This window comes from Sander lucioperca, chromosome 8 (genome assembly GCF_008315115.2).
Source record: "Sander lucioperca isolate FBNREF2018 chromosome 8, SLUC_FBN_1.2, whole genome shotgun sequence".
NCBI classification, from domain to species: Eukaryota; Metazoa; Chordata; class Actinopteri; order Perciformes; family Percidae; genus Sander; species Sander lucioperca.
Genome location: NC_050180.1, coordinates 21,573,298 through 21,593,630, shown reverse-complemented (window position 1 = coordinate 21,593,630; position 20,333 = coordinate 21,573,298).

The following is a 20,333-nucleotide window of genomic DNA, read 5'->3' as shown; positions in this document are numbered from 1 at the left end:
CTGCAGTGATACCTTGTTGGTTATTTGTTGGCAGCATTTTTAACCACTAAGCCAGTGTGTCACCAACAAGTTTGTGTTGAAAACAGTAATAACATAGTAAGTTGAAAAAAGCCATTAGAAAATCATAGCATGGCATGTCTTAAAATGTAAGTATAGTACTGTATGTCGAATAAGGTCATAGTATAGTATGTTGAAAAAAGTCATAGTATAGTATGACCAAAATTGACATTGTATAAAGAATTTATGTTGAAAACAGTAATAGCATAGTATGTTGAAAAAAGCCATTAAGAGACACAGAAGCTTATATGTGGATATGGGAGGCTATTATGATGTTTAGCCATAGATCAAATCAGTATAAAATTATTATATATAGTCATTGTGTTTAGTAGAATATGTCACTGCGGCAGTCAAATGGGTAGGCTGACTTTATGCCCTTGTGGTCTTGGTCTCACAGTGGCTCTGAGAAGATTCACTCTGTTTAAGAGCAATTTCTGTTTCTAGTTCAGGAGTTACGGTGGCTGTGGTGTGTGTGGGGAGATTAGTCTGCAGAACATTGACTTTTCCATCTTACACACCCAGGTTGACAAATGTGCAAAGGGACCTTTAAACCCTCACCATGACTCACCAATCCTTTTGTCCTCCGGGTCAGGTCTGCATACATGGTCCAGCACTATGGTGACTTTGAATTCACACAGGACTTTACACACAAAACATAACACACTTCATCAGACTTAATGCATGCTGTGCCATTTATGATGCAGGATAACCACAAACAATGTAATACTACTGTTTCAGCAATGGTAAAATGGTACAACAGTGAATGCGTGCGCGCGCGCGCACACACACACACACACACACACACACACACACACACACACACACACACACACACACACACACACACACACACTCACATACTTTACTTTACCTGTCATGTTTCTCCTCCTTGATATATGATATGGGTGGTGTTCACAGTCAAAGGTTAGCTAATACCTCCGAGCCCCTCGTGTATTATAATTACATTAAAGGTGCTATACAACATTCAGAGTCTGGACTGGGATTGCCTGCACGACTCTCACTTTGACGTCACAAGCAAACATAGAGGTGGCTGAGCCAAAATGGTGCCGGCTAGCAGTGCTAACAATGGCAACAGTGCTGACAGAGCTAATAGTGGTACTTTAATGGGTTGAATGGGTTAGCTCACACTCACCGGGACGACCTGGTTACGCTCTTGCCACCATGGGTCGCGACAGCATCATACCGTATTCCGTATGAGCAGTACTGCTGTCCTGTGCACGCCCATTCCGGGTAGTGTAGGGCCAACAGCCGCTGGTTAGCTTAGTTTAGCATAAAGACTGGAAGCAAGGGGAAAACCATGGATGTATTACAGTAAGGGGTAAACAGCTAGCCAGCAAGCCTTTAAAAAAATGGCGCCTACAAAGTGACTTTCAACTGTCATCTAAATCTCGTCAAGAATATGAATTTATTTCCCAAATTGTCAAAGTATTCCTTTGAGGTTTGAATTTGTCATTGACAAATTGATTGATTGAGTAATTTAATCATATTTGTTTAGTTACACTTTTAAGTGACTTTGGGTGTGTGACTAAAGTGACGGTGACCAACTACTGTAACTAGCTCAAGTTTTTTATTTTTGTAATCAAATAATTGTGTCAATTTACAAATGCAATAAGTTGTCTTCTTCATTGCTGTTTATTCATAATTAAGTCTGTAAATCTAGTGTTTATTAATTACACAACTGTTGACAACAATGAAACAAAACAATAAAATAGAATATTATCAGCAATATTACACAGATATCGACACAATAAACATCATAAAAAGAATGCCTGGTTATATTTTACTAGGCATACAAAAATGAATGGTCATTAGATACATTTGTAGTGTTGTGTTATATTATATCCAGTCCCATTTATATGAGTAGAACATTGTATTTAGAAAACCTTCTTATATAATAAAATTCACCAGAACACTAATTATAGTAAATGGTTAAAAATTAGCATCCAGTCTCTGACACAAAACACAAGTAAATGTAGGATTTATTGCAGTTTTTTGTATTGTACTGCATTAATACATCAAATCATCAGCACATGATACTAATACTTTGTAACTTCTATTGAACAACTCCTCTTTTTCCCCACCAAAAGGAACATTTCAAAAACTATTATTAGTATAATAAAGATGCACTTGAAAATACTAGTCCTGTATTAAATACCAATGATCATCCACTTTGGGGTGATGAATATTTAGGGAAGTAATTGTTTACAACGCTCAAGCATTGAGCTGATCTGGTAATCAGGCTATGAAATACAATATTTATTCATTAGAGCAGATTTAATGAGGCCTTGCGGCGCTAATTATGAAAACCAGTGTAGCAGTAAATGAGTAGCGCGCGGTGGCGGGCTGCGGGGTACCTGTAAGGAGGTACTGGGAGTTGAAGTGCCCTGAGTGCCATGGCACACTGAGCAGCAACACATAGCCCTGACTGTGGCCGTCCAGCCCACAGCTATACATCACCAGACCTGCAGACAGGTCGCAGATGGGCCCCACATCCCAGCATGCCTTGCTCTCCTACCTCCAGAGATAAAGCCTGGATTTCCCCAAAGCATCTTAATGTCCAGATTATCTGTTTTATCACACATCAACAAAGTAGAAAATCTCAGGACAGTGGTGCTTCAGGTGGACGTGCTCAGCGCAGCACAGCTTTTAAATATTGTGTCACTGATCTACTGCCAGCCATAAAGCTAAAACAGGTTCAGCACTTATTCTGCAGTTTCTATTTGTATGCAGGTCTGAAGATATGTGGTAGTATTTCACAGCATAATATGGGTTTTGATTGACTGATATTTTCATTATGGCTGCAGGGTAGCGTGAAGACTGTTAATTTGCTTGAGAGTCCTGCAGGTCTACGGTGATTGTAGTAGAGCCAGAAGAAAAGCTGAATAAATGAAACTCACAGGGCACAATCACAATCTGTGGGTCAAAATCAACTGATTAATTATAATTTGGAATCAATCTGTCAGGCCTCTGTAATAAACACCCTTTCAGACTTGCTGCTTAATAACCAGCTTTATATGGTACAAATGTGACATGGTACACTGTGGTACACCATGTAAAGCTGAGTTATTAGAGGGAATACATACAAGATAATTGGGATAAATGCTTTTCTGATAGTAAAATGAGCTGTTATATCAACTGTTCCTACTTTTTTGATGCAGCTCAGCAAGACAACTTTCCACAAAAGCATCTCCCTTCTGGCTCTGACCTCTACATCATGGAAAGTGTAGTGAGGAGAGTGCTGTTAAATGCACAGTGAGTGACTCTGGGTGGCAGGGGGTTTATGACATGTTCCTTTCCTCCTGTTCCAGCCTGCAAAGTGATGGAAACAGCAGTTTGGTCCAGGTGTCAGAGACATTATCAAAGAAAAGGGCTGCCTGCAGTTGCTCCATCTCACAGGAAATTGCCAACTCACCCTAACAAAGAAAGGCATAAGTGCACTTGCTGCTGCCTTGAAGGGGAGCGTGATAAGATGACATTATAAATACAGAATTGTTCATGGAGGTGGAGGGGAGGCACATCAGGCAGCTGAACTTGACAATTCTGTTTTTTATGTGTGCGTCTAAAGCCTGTATGGGTGTATCTAAAACAAAATCAGGTTCTTATCCACTTGGGATTCATACATTTCGTAAACGTGGTAGGTTATTATTTGGATGTCTGTGGTAGGTTATTATTAGTTATTGTGGATGTCTGTTTTTGAAACTACTTGTGGCTCCACATAGTTTACAACTTCAGCTCCAGGAAGACCAAAAAAATAATAATGATAAAGACCATATGACAATTGGGATGTATGCAAATAATCTCATGCACATACAGTGAGTGTGCAATAGTAAGTGTACAGTGAGCTTTAAATAGTGAAGATGAATTTTCATGTTTCTGCACATTTTGCAATATACAACACAGTAAGAATAATTAGAATGGGGATTTTAATTGCATACTTCATTGGACACAAAATCTTGTCTTTGCCACCAAAATAATTCCTTGTGAAAAAGATTTTAAAAAGAAAAGAAAATACGTCTACACAATACATGCTCATGATCTATCGATGCTGGTGCTAAATAATGTTGACATACTGTAATGTAACGCTGTCGCTTCTCATCATGGAGTCTTTTGATACATAGTTCTCCATGGCACCTGAAGGGGGAGCTCTAATACAGGCAACTTGCTACACTTTTTTCTTCCTCAAACTTTCAACAAGTCTTCAGGAAGTGGAGGAGAAAGTGAAAGGGCTATCACATATATACTCCCACATATCGCATACATTTAATCAAATAAAAAGATACTCTGCAAACCAGGAAACATCAAAGAGTCGTGGAACGTATGACAGAAAATCAGTACACTTTGGTACACCTTACACTTTTTAAGAAGAGGTTGTGACGGTTTTTGCACCTGCAGCATCAGAGCTGAGTATTCAGTGATGTGACAGGAGGACGATGACATTGTCTGTGCACAGTGTTGTGAAACTTCACATTAAATTCTCCTAAGGAGTCCAGCAGCACACTCTGACTGTAGGAGGGGGAGGGTAAATTGGGTGTAATTATGACCAGGGGAACACACGGCTGTAATCTGTAAATCTATTCTTACCCTAAGTGAGAACTGGTACATTGGATTGATTTTATTGAGATCATACATTATAAATGGGGCATGGAGGAGCTTACAGCCTTGAGATGGTGGTGCTCACGTGCTTCATTAATTTTTACTTCATTAACTCTCTCCTTCAGACCCTTCAACGCACAATTCATTGCCGACCATGAATCCAGGCTATACAGGCAAATGGACAAGCCCGGGAAGACTTTCAGTGGAGTGGATACACTGAAGCAACGTTGTCAAAACAAATCAGTAACACATGAAATATACATAACCTCAGATCAATCCGTATTCATGCGCGAGGTCACGTCTTTTTTAGAACTTGTGGCTTTACATTAAAAAAAAAAACATGTTCAAGAATAAAAGTATTCATTCCATTCACAATAAGATGAAGTGCTGTATCAATTTAGCTGTCAAAAAGTCATTACAGCCACAGAAACAAAAAGCATGGGTACAAAAACACTGAGGAGAAAGAGTTCACTAGAAATCTTATATGTTTCTTGTTAATTCAGCTATTGACAACTGAGCATTTTGGAACAATTATAAGTGTCACAAAATGCACCAGTGACGGGTTTAAAATCTAGCATGATAATTACAGATTACAGATCCTCATCCTTACTGCATTCCTGCATTGTGCTTACTTGCTTCTGTGTTTACCACTTTACAAACCATAGGTGCTACAGCGGCCACTTTTTGTTTTACAGCAAGGTACTTCAAAATCCCCCTGGGCCCTTTAGAAAGGACCATTTGTTTAATATTACAGCCTTAAACCCAACAATATCAATCAGTCATTAAAACACCTGCGCATGCTGCTCTGCCCTGCTTCACCATTAACTCCAGACAAGTGATGGCCTTCACTAGTTTGCAAGGCAAGAGAAGGGAGTGTGTCGGGAGCTAAAGAGGGATGGTGTTGCTTTGTTTTTGACTTTTTCCTTTCTTTTTTTTTAGTGATTGACCTATTCAGCAACAATATGTGTGTGTGTTTGTGTGTTGTTTTGAAAAATCATCAGTGGCTGCAGAACTCTTGAGAAAAGAGTGAGACTTGGTGAGAGCTTGTTTGGTGTTTTCACCAAAGCTGCAGTCTGTGGCTGTGAGCTAACAGCTGGATAGTTTCAGTCTGAAATGACATGTGCATCATTTAAGATGATGTAAAGACTAAAGAAAATACTCTTCTTGCAGTTATGATTTGTGACATGTTTTTTTTTTCTCCATTAAAACACTCATTGATTACTTTATTAAGAATTATTTTTCTCCTTCATTGAAAAATCCAGAATCTGTGAATATGCAAACATATTTAACTAGTGGACACAAGATGCCTCCTACTTATTCTTGTGTATGTGTGCTGTAAGCTTCTGGTTTTAGACCATGATTAGCTGCCAAACTAGTTAGTAAAAACAATCCTGCTCTTCTGTACACGTCTTAAATTCAGATTTAAGTTAAGCAAAGTTCCTCTTTTTGCAGATGAATGTATAAACAGCATTCTACTGTCAAACTCTGCATACTAAAGGCCAAACATTCAAATGAAGAAACAATAAGCAACACACTGAGTGGAAGGAGACTTTAAAGATATTATAGTCAATCATACACATTTTCTTAGAGGATGTCACTTTGAGGATGAAAAGTTCACAAATGCTGAAGCTTTTCAAGACATTTGTATGTAGCTTAAGTGTATCTGTGTTCAGTCTAATGTGGAAGCTGTGAAGTTGTTCATGCTTTAAACCTGTTGTCAGACTTTTCCCTCCCTTAGCATGAGAACAACACACATCAGTGAGCAGGCGCTAAGTGCTTTTCCTCTGAGGCAGCATAAACTTCTTAACATTTCAAATCTGTTACGACAGCTGTCCCGGAGAACATTTGTGAGATCAGTTTCACCACACATGTTGAAATGATGATTCCCTCATTACATTTGCCATCAAACAATATCTCTAAAGCTAACAGTTGACAAAATCCAGTTAAAACATTCGAGGGGAAAGCTCTTAAAGAAAAAATTAATGGGAGCAAAAAGAAAAACAGCTCTTAGACAATTAGCACCAGAGACCACTCTATAATCTTGAGATTATTTTCACCACTTAAAAGCAGCACACATGGTTTGTATTGTGGTGGGGCAGAATGAACAACACTTGAGTGGATTTGATTTGGTCTCCCTAATCTGCATTTCCTTTAACATGCCTTTCTTCTGTTCCAAAATGTCAGTGTTGATCAAATCCAGCTGGAATAAGCCAGTGTGTCATCCCCGTTGCAAAATATTTCACAAGACTTTTCCCAAGAGGAAAGAATAAAGAGTTTCGTCTGAGGGGTGTTTGTAGTTGTCGCCTGAGATTCAGTGTTTATTTTATTTTGTGTGCTTTTGAACATAAATCCCCTTGAAATGAAGATGCATCTTATTGGAATCCCTAATATAGTATGCATAAGTGTTGTAAAGATTTAGCCCATTTTAGAAACATGATTCAGATCTACAGATACAGAATACGGTTGGAACTACAGATTATCTATAATTTAAAATATTATGGATTTTCACTTATTTTTACAAGAAAATAGAAAATATCTAAGACCTCCACGACTCATATAGAGACGTCTCGTTGATGACCCAAAAACAGACAATCTATTCTCCTTGTATGAAATTATGAATTAAAATAGAGTGAAATTAATCTACAATTCATTTTTTCTAGAGAACCCTCAGGGCACTCCAAAGGGCCCACAGGGGTCCCCAGACCTCACTATGAGAACCACTATATTGGATCTGGTTAACAGAAACATCCCAAAGCTATGTTCATTTAAATAACACATTGTATTTTTGTGGATAAAAAAAAAACTGTAATTGCAAAATCTGAAATCTAACCCTGGGGCTGGTTTCTTAACCAAACATGCTTTGGCTGGTTAGGCTTAGTCACAGAGGAAATGTCTGGCACACAGATTGAATTTGTTCTCTCTGAAGTCAAAGACAGGAAAACAATTAAGTGTCTGCCGCACATTTCACTGTGTACCACTTGACACAGTTTTTCACATCACTGGGGCAATTGTCTGCAGAGAGCGACGAGACAAAGCCATACTTTCAATGTCTCAAAAAGATGGCATTGCTATTTGATTTTGAAACATTTCAATTAAGCCACTGATGGAGATTATAAACATAATGGTGGGAGACTTGCACTGTTGTCTTTTGCGCTGTCACGTCCATTTTCAGAATGGTTACTGCTGTTAAAACCAGAGGTGCATCAGTGGGAGCTTTGGTCCCAGAGGAAAATAGTTTGTGTGTGTGTGTGTGTGTGTGTGTGTGTGTGTGGGTGTGTGTGTGCGTGCGTGTGTGTGTGTGCGTGCGTGCGTGCGTGTGTGTGTGTGTGTGTGTGTGTGTGTGTGTGTGTGCTATCCTCCAGAGACCCTTACCCTCCTCAACCTTCGTCTTTCATTCATCGTTGAGTCCTTTCAAAACAAGGTGAAGTTCGGCAAAGTTTCTCTGCAGAGATGATCAAACAGTCACATCACTAATGGCGATGGGTGACAGGGCCAGTGAATACAGATCAGCTTTAATTGTGGTGGGTCTTACTGCCACTGTCTGTCAATCTGAGCCTTTGAATTGGTGAAAATTTGCTCTGTTCATTCTGTTAAATGACGTATCCAATTAAATGCTTTAGAATTCATGATCTTCAGTCAAGGTTAAATGAAAGCAGTTACTCCTGTCAGTAAGGTGATTAAAAGCTGCCTACATCCGGCACATTTTGTGCAAAAATTTAAATTTGGAACTAAAGCATGAATCTTTATTCATTATGTGCAGTCCTGCTATATAAATGTCCAGCACAGTCACTCTTAATCACCTTGTTCATTTTAAATCTCACTTTAGTCCTTTTTATTAAAAGGCTTCCCAGTATTCAAATGACAGTGTTTTACATATTCGGATGAAACTGTGGAGAATTCAAAGAACTTTCTCAGAAGCAAATACATCTTTAAAAAGCACTTTTGTTTTATTCTTTTTTTATACTGCAAATCCACGTTTGTTGTGGAGATCTAGATGGTCAGCCAGTTTAATATAATGTAAAATAATATTTATCCCATTACCTTTTTAACTATGATTGAAGGGATGGAGCTATTCGTGCTCGGCAAAACAAAGAAAAAAGGGATATGACAATTGGTTTAAATGAACAAGTGCACCACAGCAAGGAAATTAATTTCCTTCCAGCAAGATGAATGTTGTACCAGGTTATTAATGAGCATATAATGTGCTTGTGCAAGTAAGTTTTCTGTGTCGTGATAAATGTGACGGTGGATGTGAAGAGCACGTTGACTAATGAGTGTTGTCCAGGGATCTGATCTCGGTGCCCACTGGGGAGAAAGCCACCGTCTGGATTTCACACTCCACATGATGTTAACACCCGGAGATCCACCAGTCAAGCTGCTTGTTAAAGAATCACCTCTGTCATTTCTATGTTCCCTCTGACCTATCCAGATCCAGGTTCAATTTATACTCTATGTAATTGAAAGTTGTGTACTTCTGATATGATCTTATTTGCTTTGAAACAGCATCAACCAGTAATAGGAAATCAAAATCAAAGTAACATTTTTCACCTTAAGGGTCCCAAAGTTTTTTTGCATCTTTAATAATATAACAAAAAAAAGCATTTGGCACACTTTGTCAGTATCATATGAACAGATCTCAACAAGTCAGTAAGCACTGATGTCCAAAGAAACAGACAAATTAAAAGGACTTTCCAAAAAAAATAACTTTACTAAAACTCCAAAGTGTTAACACACCTTTGAGTATATGTTTGTTTTAATATGGAAACCTGACTATTATTAACTTGAATATTATATTAACATTTGCTGTGTCAGATTTACATTTCTGGATCACCTTAGCTGAGTGGTTACAATGCATGCCATATAACTGCAACCTCCCAGGTTCCATTCCGGTCTTGGGGCCTTTGTTTATATATATATCTAAATACCACCCTCGCTCTCCTCCATTTCTACACTGTCCTGCCAAAATCAAAAAATTACATTTCCACTATAGGTTGTTTGCTTGCAGATGAAGGTATGTTTTTACCTGTGAAGCATATATTATCAAATGAGAGATGGAAAAAAAGTTTTACAGCTGTAAAAACTGTTGCGCATAGACAATTACAATATGGAAAAAAAGGCAAAAGGGCACATGTGATTTTAATTCACATTTGTGTTTACATGAAACAAGAAACAAGATCTATTATAAAATGGCTGAGAATGAGCTGCAATTGTGAGGTAGCTAACCAACTTTATACTTCATATGTACAGTATAAAGTTGGTGTATGCAAGAGATACAAAAAAAACTGATCATATGAACGCTGTCAATTTGTCTTGTGCTAGCAAAGAGGGTAGCGCAACTCGTCGTAAAGGTTACAAGGGAGAAAGAATGCAGCAGCAGCCAAACATTAAAGGGAACTAAATGGAAACTCCATAGGTCTCTCTGCATTGACTTCTTTAGATACATAATGGGACACAGGCCTGAGGGCCAAGATGCACATTTGAATGACATAAACTAGGCTCACTCAGGGGTTCATGGTGAATAAATAAGGCTATGGATTACATCAAATATCTTCTCAAACCACTATTCCTGCACACCACTCCCAGTGTAGAGACCATTTAAACTCTAGAAGGGGCCAAACATCAGCAGTTGGTCTCCTTTAAACAAGTTTGACTAAAGTAGAAAAATAAATAAAGCCTCCGGCGCTCCTCTTTAATGTATTCAATTAGCTGCGGTCCCTCTAGAGAACTCCAGCGCACACTTGGATAAAGAGAGAGCATATTGCCTAGAGATGAATACGCTGAATGCACTCATTCTGAAGACCATGATTGGAAATCTTCCTCAACAGGTTCTTACTTAATTAAACTTCCCTTCATCTGACTTTCTTTTGCTTTCGAGGAAAAATTGGGAGAGGCACATTGAAAGCCAGGGAAACTTTGTTCGCCATTGCATGTTGTTTATAGGGCAATGGGGGGAGTTGTAGGGCCTGTGATAACCTCCACCATCACCGTGGAAAGTCAACTCAGCCTGAAAGAACAGAGAAGTATATAAAATCTCCAATTCAATCATAGACAATTATGTGGTGAAATGAGAGAAATTCAGCACCCGTCAAGTCTGAGTGGGAGGGATAATTATCTGGCAGTCATTACTGCTCCCATAATAGCATTTAACGACATTCATATACTGTATGAACATATTGCACTTGCTGGAAACGTGTAAGTTGAAAATAATCAGACCAAGCTTGAAAATATATGAAGTCCTCTGTAAGCGGAGAAATATAACATGTTCATAATGTCCTTGAGTGAATGATGTGTGTAAGTGTGAAATTTATCTAATTATCTCAAATGTGTCTCATGAGAATCCTTTCAGCATCCCTTTGTACCTTATTTTCCCTCTGCAGCTCCTTTGTGCAGCAAAGCCCCAACAGAGTTTCCTATCTATTAAAATCAATCTCTCATCACATCGCCTACATCCACCATTTGCTGCACTTTTTCCATAACAAATCAACTTAATCAAGCCCATTAAGTGTCATTATTAGCTATTTATTGTTATCTCTCTCTCAATGTAGTGCTGACAGGTCCACCCCGCCCACGTGTGTCCCCCCTGATACCGGGACCTTTGCTTGTCACAACGGCTTCGCACTGCATTCTAATTGGCCTTTATTGTGTAGTTCTCGCAAGAAAGAGGAGAGATGTGGCATCATCTGCATCACATAGAGCTTCTCTTTACTGCTCCTTGTTCGTCAGAAGTTGTTAAAAACAAAACCCCTGGGGAAAAAAATGCACTAAAATGAAGTGATGTGGTGCAAGGACATGGAAAATGGGCATGAAGAAGGTGCCCCAGAATCCTTTTGTGTTTGAGTGTGGTGTTAAACACTGTGGACGCTCCTTAATGCAGCATGGCGAATGTATTTCCACAGCTGTCAAGATGATGGACAGAGGGGCGAGTCAGCGGCATGCTTCTACCTGCACACAATAGATCTGCAGGATGGGAGCGTAGACTGATGAGAGAGAGGGAGGGAGGATATATATGTGTGTTGCTGTGGAGAAGGAGGGGGGTTTGAAGGGTGTGGGGAAGTTTGTCCCATCACAGGAGTTATTAAGTTTGTCTCTCGGACACACTTGGTTTCACCAGGGTGCTCGTCCCTCATTCATAATAGATGCTAATCTGTTCAGGGCTGACTGATGACAGAGCTTCCTGCCCTTCATAGAATTAGTCCTCAGCTTTATCAAAGGACCCAAACTGCCTGCTAATTAGACTCATTTCCTCCAGCATGAATTATTTATTTCCATTGTAATTGATCAGAGGCGATTGTGACGCATCATGCTGCCACCAGTTTTCACACAGATGCGCATGCCACCACAAGTTCTCTAACTCTTAGCTCAGTATATGGATTTTAATGGGAGCAGGGACTGGTTCAACTGCTTACTCACTAAATGATGATTTTCATTGAAGTTTAAATGACACAATATGAATGAGCAGTTTCAACATACACATTAGTATTTCAAAGAGGTATACTTCATTATGAAAACAATCGTCATGCAATACTTATTTAAGCGCGTTATGTTTTCATCATTCTGTTTTAAAACAATATTTACATGCCTAGTGGTGGAACGTAAGAACATTTACTCAAGCAATGTACTTAAGTACAACTTTGAGGTACTTGTAGTTCTCTTGAGCATTCACATTTTTTGGTACCTAATACTTATACTTCACCATATTTCAGAGGGAAATATTGTACTTTTCACTCTACTGTATTTATCTGATAACTTAAGTTAATACTTTGCAGAAGATTCAATAATACAAAATATAATCAACAAATAAATTATGATTAATTATTATAGGTTAAGATTAGACTCGGTTGGTCCTTGGGAAAAAAATTACAAGCTACCCAGCAGTATATAAAGTAATTAAAATGAGCTCCACCTTTATCCACTGCAACATTAAAGTAAGGTCACTTAATGCATCAATAGGTATAGTCCAATAATATAATGTATTATTATTCTGAAATGGGCCATTCTGTGTAATGAGTACTTTTACCTTTGGTACTTTCTTTTGATGTTAATACTTTTGTACTTTTACTTGTAACCGAGTATTTCTACAATGTGGTATATTGGTACTTTTACTTAAGTAAAATATCATAAAAATGTAGTACTTCTTCTATGGCACTTCTTTTTAAGAGGATTTTTTGGGCTTTTATTGCCTTTCTTTTTGGATAGGACAGCTTAAGACAGGTGGAAGAGAGAGGGGAATGACATGCAGTTGCGGGCTGCTGCGGTAAGGACCAAGCCTTGGTACATGGGGCACACGCTCAAGGTGAGCAACCGGGGCGACCCTATTAATACATTTTTAAAACATTTTCTTGCAGCTCAGCAAGAAAACAATGTCAAAATGAAAGAGGAAATTTTGCTCTAAAATGACCAAAACTTTGCAAGATACCCGCTTAATCTGATGGATCATATTAGCTTCAGCTGATCTTTAAAATGCATTTTCACACAGAACGAGGACTCAGTAACTTACATTGTGAAGAAGAGGAACAATTACAGTAACCAGGCTTTTAATCTATAGATGGGCATGTGAGTATTGTGTCTAAAAATGTAAAGCAATCATTTAAATGAGAGACAGTACACAAAGTTATAAATGCACACTTCCTATAGCTACTTTATGATGTTGCAGAGTGAAGGTTTATGGATATATTCCATAAGTTCTGTTCTCCTCATCAAAACATTCACTCCCTAATTACATCTACTTAAGCAATTTTGTCGAGGGAAAAAAATGTTGTGCTTAATTGCATTACTATCTGGAAGGCAGAAATATGCAGAGCGAAAAAACGTATAGCAACGTGAGGGAACTGCTAATTAGTTGGATATTTGGTTTGCATTACCAAATAGCACATTACGCCCCGCACAGATAGGAGGCTAAAGTGGGTGAGGCTTCTGTTCTTGAAACTGTAATCAAACAAAGACAGATGTACAGATAAACACTAGAGGGAAAGTTTGGAATAATTGTTCATCTGCTCTCTCTGTTTACATGGATACTTCTTCTGGAAGAAATCAGCTTGTTATAGACGCTTCTCTCTCTATGATTTCACATCTATAGGCGCCAGGTATCAGATAAAGTGCGTATATATCTCCAACCACAATAACTACTGATAAGGTTAATAAAAACAATTCAAGTATTACAATAGCATGGAATATGCAACAGCTGAAATAATAATGATGGAGTATTGTGCTGCATTTCAAAAGCTTATATTTACAAATCAGCCCAATACAATGTGCTCCAGAAGACTGCCATTTTCTCTCTCAGAGGGGCTCTGTACACAATAAGGCTCAGTTTCACAATTTGAAAGTTTTTTTTAGACTTTGAAGCGGTCTTTTAAAAGATGCCCTTCTCGCCAAAAAAATGCTCTTTTGCCTCCCATTTCCACACGAACAATAGGAAATTATGTCGAGGCAAGAAAAAGAAATCTTTTATAATGAATACCACATTTAGTGATTGCAAATAATTGCTTTAAGTGGCTTATTTGCCTTAGGTCGGGGAGGGTGACTCCTGTATAACTAATATAAGGATCTGAACCCTCACCCTCACTGATGAGGTCTATTCACAGCGCGGCTGCCCTGTGCCCCCTCCCAGCTCCTTATGCTCCAACCTGATGAGGAGTGTGTTGTTAAAGTTTCAAAGCAATGATTTCATACAACGATATTCATGCCTCTGTTATCGAAGTGACGGACCGGTGCTGGTTATGTTCTGTGGGAGCTAAAAGACACACCAGGAACTGTATGACAGCATATTATGCACAAAATGTGATCAGTGCTGAAACACAAAAAAAGCTATTAGTGGAAATATCAAATTTTAAGCCCTGGTGTGAAAAGTAAATTTACTCAAATACTGCACCTAAGTATAGACTGTACTTGTTTTTTAATTGGCGGAGCAAATACTTCTTAAATGCAAATTACCACTGTTTCAGAAGAATATATTATAATTTCTACTCCACCACATTTACTCGTCAGCTGTAGTTACGTTGCAGATTAAGACTTTATATAAAAAACACATGCCCAGCCTCTAAAATATGATTATTTGTCATACTGTAGATAGAGTTACCCAATAGTATGTGAAGTAGTTAAAATCAGCTCAACCAGCGACATCATTAAAATGCTGCTGACATTTGCATCTGCAATAATATCCCAATAATATAATACTCTATGTATAATAATTTAACACTTTGAAATGGGGCGACTCTGCAATATGAGTACTTTTTCTTCTGATACTTTAAGTACTGCTGATAAGTAACAATCTCTTCCCGATGCAGGACTTGTACTTGTAAATGAGTATTTCTACAGTCTTTTATTAGTGTAAGAACAAACCTGAATAACTTCAAAACAGAATAACATTGCTCTCAAACTGACAGAATAAACTTTAAAGCAGTGTGGGTTAATACATTCCTTATCCCAACAGCTGTGAAGAGGTGGATGGAATATGTTTTCCAGTTTGTTGTTCCTCACACTGAGCTGTGTGCATCTTTCGGCGAGTGAAATGAAAACGTAACATAAACTTCATTGCAAAAGCAAGGTTTTCCACATCAACATCTGTTTATTTTCTCTGAACACTTTAGCATGGTCTTGAAGCAATCTCTGGAAATACATTGTGCTGTCTATTATTCATGGACACATGCCATGCAACATGAAGCCTACTATAAACACAGTTTCAAAACAAAAAAACTTGCTCTATTTTGTTTTCAGCGCTGACCCTTCCCATTCGGCTGTGCTCGGTTACAGTTTCTCTTCCAGAAAAAGGCCTTCATGGATTATTAGCAGTATTCTGGCTGATGGTGGAAAACAAAAATATAGAAATGATTATGCACATTGTCCTCCATTTGAAAAGAGATACCCAGGGAAATCATCAAGAGAACAAAAAACAAAAAGAATTTCAGGATGCTACAATAATTACTTTAGGGTATCCAGTACTCTCTCATGGAATATATCTGTGGCCACCATGTCTGAGGTTTGACCCACAGTTGCTGCAGAAATCTAAAGCAAACAAGGGACAAGAAATGAACCTCCCATTATGGACAGCTAAAACTGTCCCTGGATGAAAAAAAAAAAAACCTGGCCTGCACAAACTAACCACCTGGACAATGACCACACGGACTGTCAGCAAGACTCACAGTCTTCTGTTAAAGAATATAAAAAGTATTCAGTGCTGCAAAAGTCATTCCGTAAACATCAGATGTTAAAAGGTATAAATGTTACAGCAGTTACGGGCAGAACTGCATATTCTACGTATACCAGGGTGTGTATATGCCACTGTCTTGGAATAATGAATCCACATTGAAGTGTAGGTTTGGCTTCTTTTCACGGAGACGAAAACGTCTGACATGGCCTCTTACTCTGTAGACAAAGGAGGACAAGGATGATAACCAGATTACAGTAACACTATAGTCTATTTTAGTGAAACCAAGCTGAATCTGTAATCTAACATAGATTTAACCTTTAGCCAATCATCTTAAAGTGTTATGTGAAATATTCAGATTTTCATTTAACTTTGGGAATAAACTGATTTTTAGTTTTCAATTAAATTTTATTTATAGCGCCAAATTATAACACAAGTTATCTCAGAACACTTTACAGGTAGAGTAGGTTTAGACCACACACAGACCCAACAATGTTATGTGTGTGTGTTGTAAAAGTTTTACTATTTTGCTGTCAAACACTGTATATTACCATACATATGCTGCTACATTAGCAATGTTCTGTCATCTTTTTTGATAAATACAGTAATTAAAAAGACGTTTCAGGGTGATTTGCCAACACCACCAGCTCTTCTGTTTGATATTAGACTAACTTGCAGGGGGGTGGCTGCTAAGAACTTGGATACTGACCTGATTGGATAGATTTTCTTAATTAGCAAAAATGCAAATTAAAAACAACCAATATTTCGTTTTCGTAATGTTTTCATTTCACATTTTTGGTCATGTATGCATAATAAAAAAAAATGAAAGGCCTCTTTAATCCAGGGTTAGAGAGTGTAACGTCAGATTGTTCAATGTTTGCTAACTAGCTATACCTATTATTTTGTCACCACTACTTTAGTCTTAATACTACCATATTAACTCTCTCATAAAAAGTGGACTTAGATGACATGCTGTATGTCGGGACAATTTTAAATGGTCTGCTCTGTTTAGTCTGTTGGACTGTCTGACCCAAACGCTGTTGGAACATTTGGAGGAAACTTTAATACAAAGCACAACACATTATGACGAGTGCGGTACATTTGAACATGAATGCACTCTGCAGGAACTGAAGCACACATTTTGGCAGTGGTAGCGTCACGCTGAGCTCACCAGGACCATAATATACAGTTGAATATTTCCTGGCAATCGTCTTCAAATATACCTGAGTGCATTTCAGCATGAAGTTACAGCACATTTACTCGAAATACAGCTTGTTTCAAATTTCACAAATGATAAACATGACTTTCAATCATTTATACACAGTGCACAAAGATTTTTTTAATTTTAGATTTAACTAAAATTAAATATTACTGATTCTTTGTGAACCATTTAACAACTCCATAATGGAAATATTTCTGAAGAAGGAATACTTTTATATGGAATTTATGTATAAATCACACAAATCTAGCAGACAGCGGTTTGGGGGGTGCAGGAAGGAGGAAAGTTTTGCAGTTCATATACAGTTCTTTTAGTCACTGTAGGAGCCAGCACTTAGCCTATTAGGACTAGTGCCTCAGCAGCACGCAATTAAATGTCTCCATGCAAAATGAGCACTCAGGCCATGTTTAATGGGCAGAGAGCTAATAAAGGTTGGGCTGAGCGGGAGGAATCACATCAGCAAGTTGAGATTGTTATACAGAATAAACAGCTCAAATATAATTCCTAAACATGCACTCAAATGATAACCTGCTTTTTGTTTCAGCTGTTCTGATGTTATGAATGTGATATTTGCTCTAGCTGACACATACAGTATTACTGTTGGTGTTATGCATCGTGTTGGAGGTTCATCAGCTGTAGCCTCATAGATCTGTAGCAACGTGGTTCATATGTTCCCAGCAATAGTGTAGACAAAGAGACAACATGACACATAACATAAACCTTTGAGTCGATACCTTGCTTTTAATGGAGAAAGATGAAAATATCAATACCAGCTCATTTACAAATGTGTTTTGTTGCCCAGTTACTTATAGTTAATTGATTTTAACAACCACATGGGAGACGTAGCAAGAAATCAATTGAAGGGCCAAGTTAAGTGACTGCATGACAGCTCATATCGTGGCCAATTTGACATAGTCTAATCTAAAAAGACAATAATACAAACAGGACAGGCAGGAGGAGTGAATATTACAGCTGAGTTTGACACCCTACCTCCCTTCACAAGAGCAATACCAGGCTGTCTTGCGAGAAAACATGAGATGAAGTGGAATAAATTCTCCTAGTAAATGTTATTACAAACAATATGCCTTCATGAAAAAGAAAGAGGGAAGAGCAATCTGCGCGGACAGACCATTCTGCGAACCGTTTATCAGTTTGAAATGCTATTTCATGCATTAATACTCCACAAACTGCATTCCCCCCAACTCTTCCAGCACAAAAGCCCTCCGATTTATGATTACCAGTCAACTAAGCAATAGCCTGTGGCCCCTGCCGACACACCACTTCCTTTTGCTTCCCTCAACGCCAGCTCATCTCAGGGCCCCTGCAGGTTCAGAGACAAGGCTGTCAGGGTAATGTGATCAAGGTGGATGCAGGCTGAGAGAAGCTAAATCGTGGCTGGTGGATGACATTCTTTGATTTTTAACCATTACAGAGTTTTCATAGAGCTGCAGTCAATTTATTTTATTTATTCTAATGAAGAGCATTAGGAGTGCCATACTGTGCTGCACTGCACATTGATCGCCTCGTTAATCACACTTTGCAGACACTCGCAAATCAAGTTCTAACAGCAAGCACTGAATCAAGTGCAATGAAGCATGAGCTCCTTCACAATTTATGATCTTTCAAATTGCATCTTTTCAACCATTAAATTGCAAGATACCATAAATTTTTATCCTCTCTTCTTCAGTCCTGGTATTGATTCTGTCGTGTGAAAAATAGAAGAGTAGTAAATTCAGGCAGTTAGACAGAATTTAAGCCTTGTCTCCGGAAAGGAAACTGAATGGCACAAGGAAGGCTGTTAATTTGCCATGGAGAACAAATATCAGGTGTGATAAAAAATTTAAAGTCCAACAGGGGTTTTAAAGACGTGGCTCAGATGGGTTTCAGTCCTCTACAACCTTGAGTTCTTTTACTTCACTACCTCTGAAATGCCAGTGCACCTTCAGGGTCTTTTACCTACCATTTTTTAAGATTAGGTACCTGATGTGCTGCAGAATTAGAATTAAGTCCTCACCATATATGAAAAAGACTAGCAGACAGTCACAGTTCATGCAGCTTTAAAGAAGGACAAACCGCAAGAAGTGGTGAGGACAGGAGCATCAGCAGTTCAAATACGATGATATATCTGCATGTACATGTATACAATGTCTATATTTCACTTTCTTTTTTCGCTCTGAGCACAAGCAGTCAGGTTTCAGTATAAAAAAAATCCCCATACTTAGAGTGGTCATTACATTTAACCTGTGAAAATGGATCTTACCTGCCCCATACTGTTCTCAGAAAATGGCATAATTGTTCTCAGATTGCATCTCACTCGCACCAAGCTGTAAGGAACACTTGTCAAACAATACAATCAAATTAGTTCTCTGTGATTCTGCATGTTGAGGATATATCCAGTGCATTATATATCTAGGAAAAGAAATAGAAGTGCCATGAAAGAGTCTTAATTAATGTGATAAAGTAAAGCAGAGGGAGGAAAACCAGTAAAAGGCTTCCAAAAGTGAAGGGTTAACCTCTTCACATCTGTACGGGGACCAACTCTTGATTGGAAGAGTGCCTGCTGCTACATGTGGCATGATAATAACAATGCCTGCTGTATAAGACCCCATCTCAGAACTCAGACACATATTATGTCTGTGTTTTTTACAATCTCATTCATGTTAAAGGAGAACAACAGCTTGATGATTCAGGTACATGGATATCTTAATGTAAGGAGAAACAGCAAAGGTTGATCCCTGCACGTTTTAAAAAGCTAAGACAATTCAAATAGTTTAGCAGATGCAAATAACATTTCCAAATGTCTTAATATTTTTTTTTGGTTACTCCTTAGAACTGTGGAGAAGAAAGCCTTCACTGACCTCTGCCCAGAGGAAAGCAGGGCAGCCTTATTCATATAGCGCTGTGCCAGACAACTGGAAGACAATGCTGCTCCAGTCACTTTCATGGGAGGTGCAGCCTAACTCAGACTGCACACAATGTGACTCCACACCATAAGAGAAGTAACGCTGGTGAGGCAGCAAAAGTGTTTTTGACACAGACCCTCCCCAAGGGAAGGCAAATCAGCAGAGGAAATAGCACGTAAGGAAAACAAACCATAATAAAAGGCATAAAAGCTCACAAACATTGGATTGATCAGACAATTACAACCCATCTGGCTTGTTAAACTCAATCTGCTATCACACACAAGCTGGCAGTTTGGCTTTTTGCAGTTGGACTGTTCCCAGACCTGCTAACAGCTGAAACTTAAAGGACGAGTCTGGTTTATAATCAATGTTTTTCTTATTATCAAGAAATCCC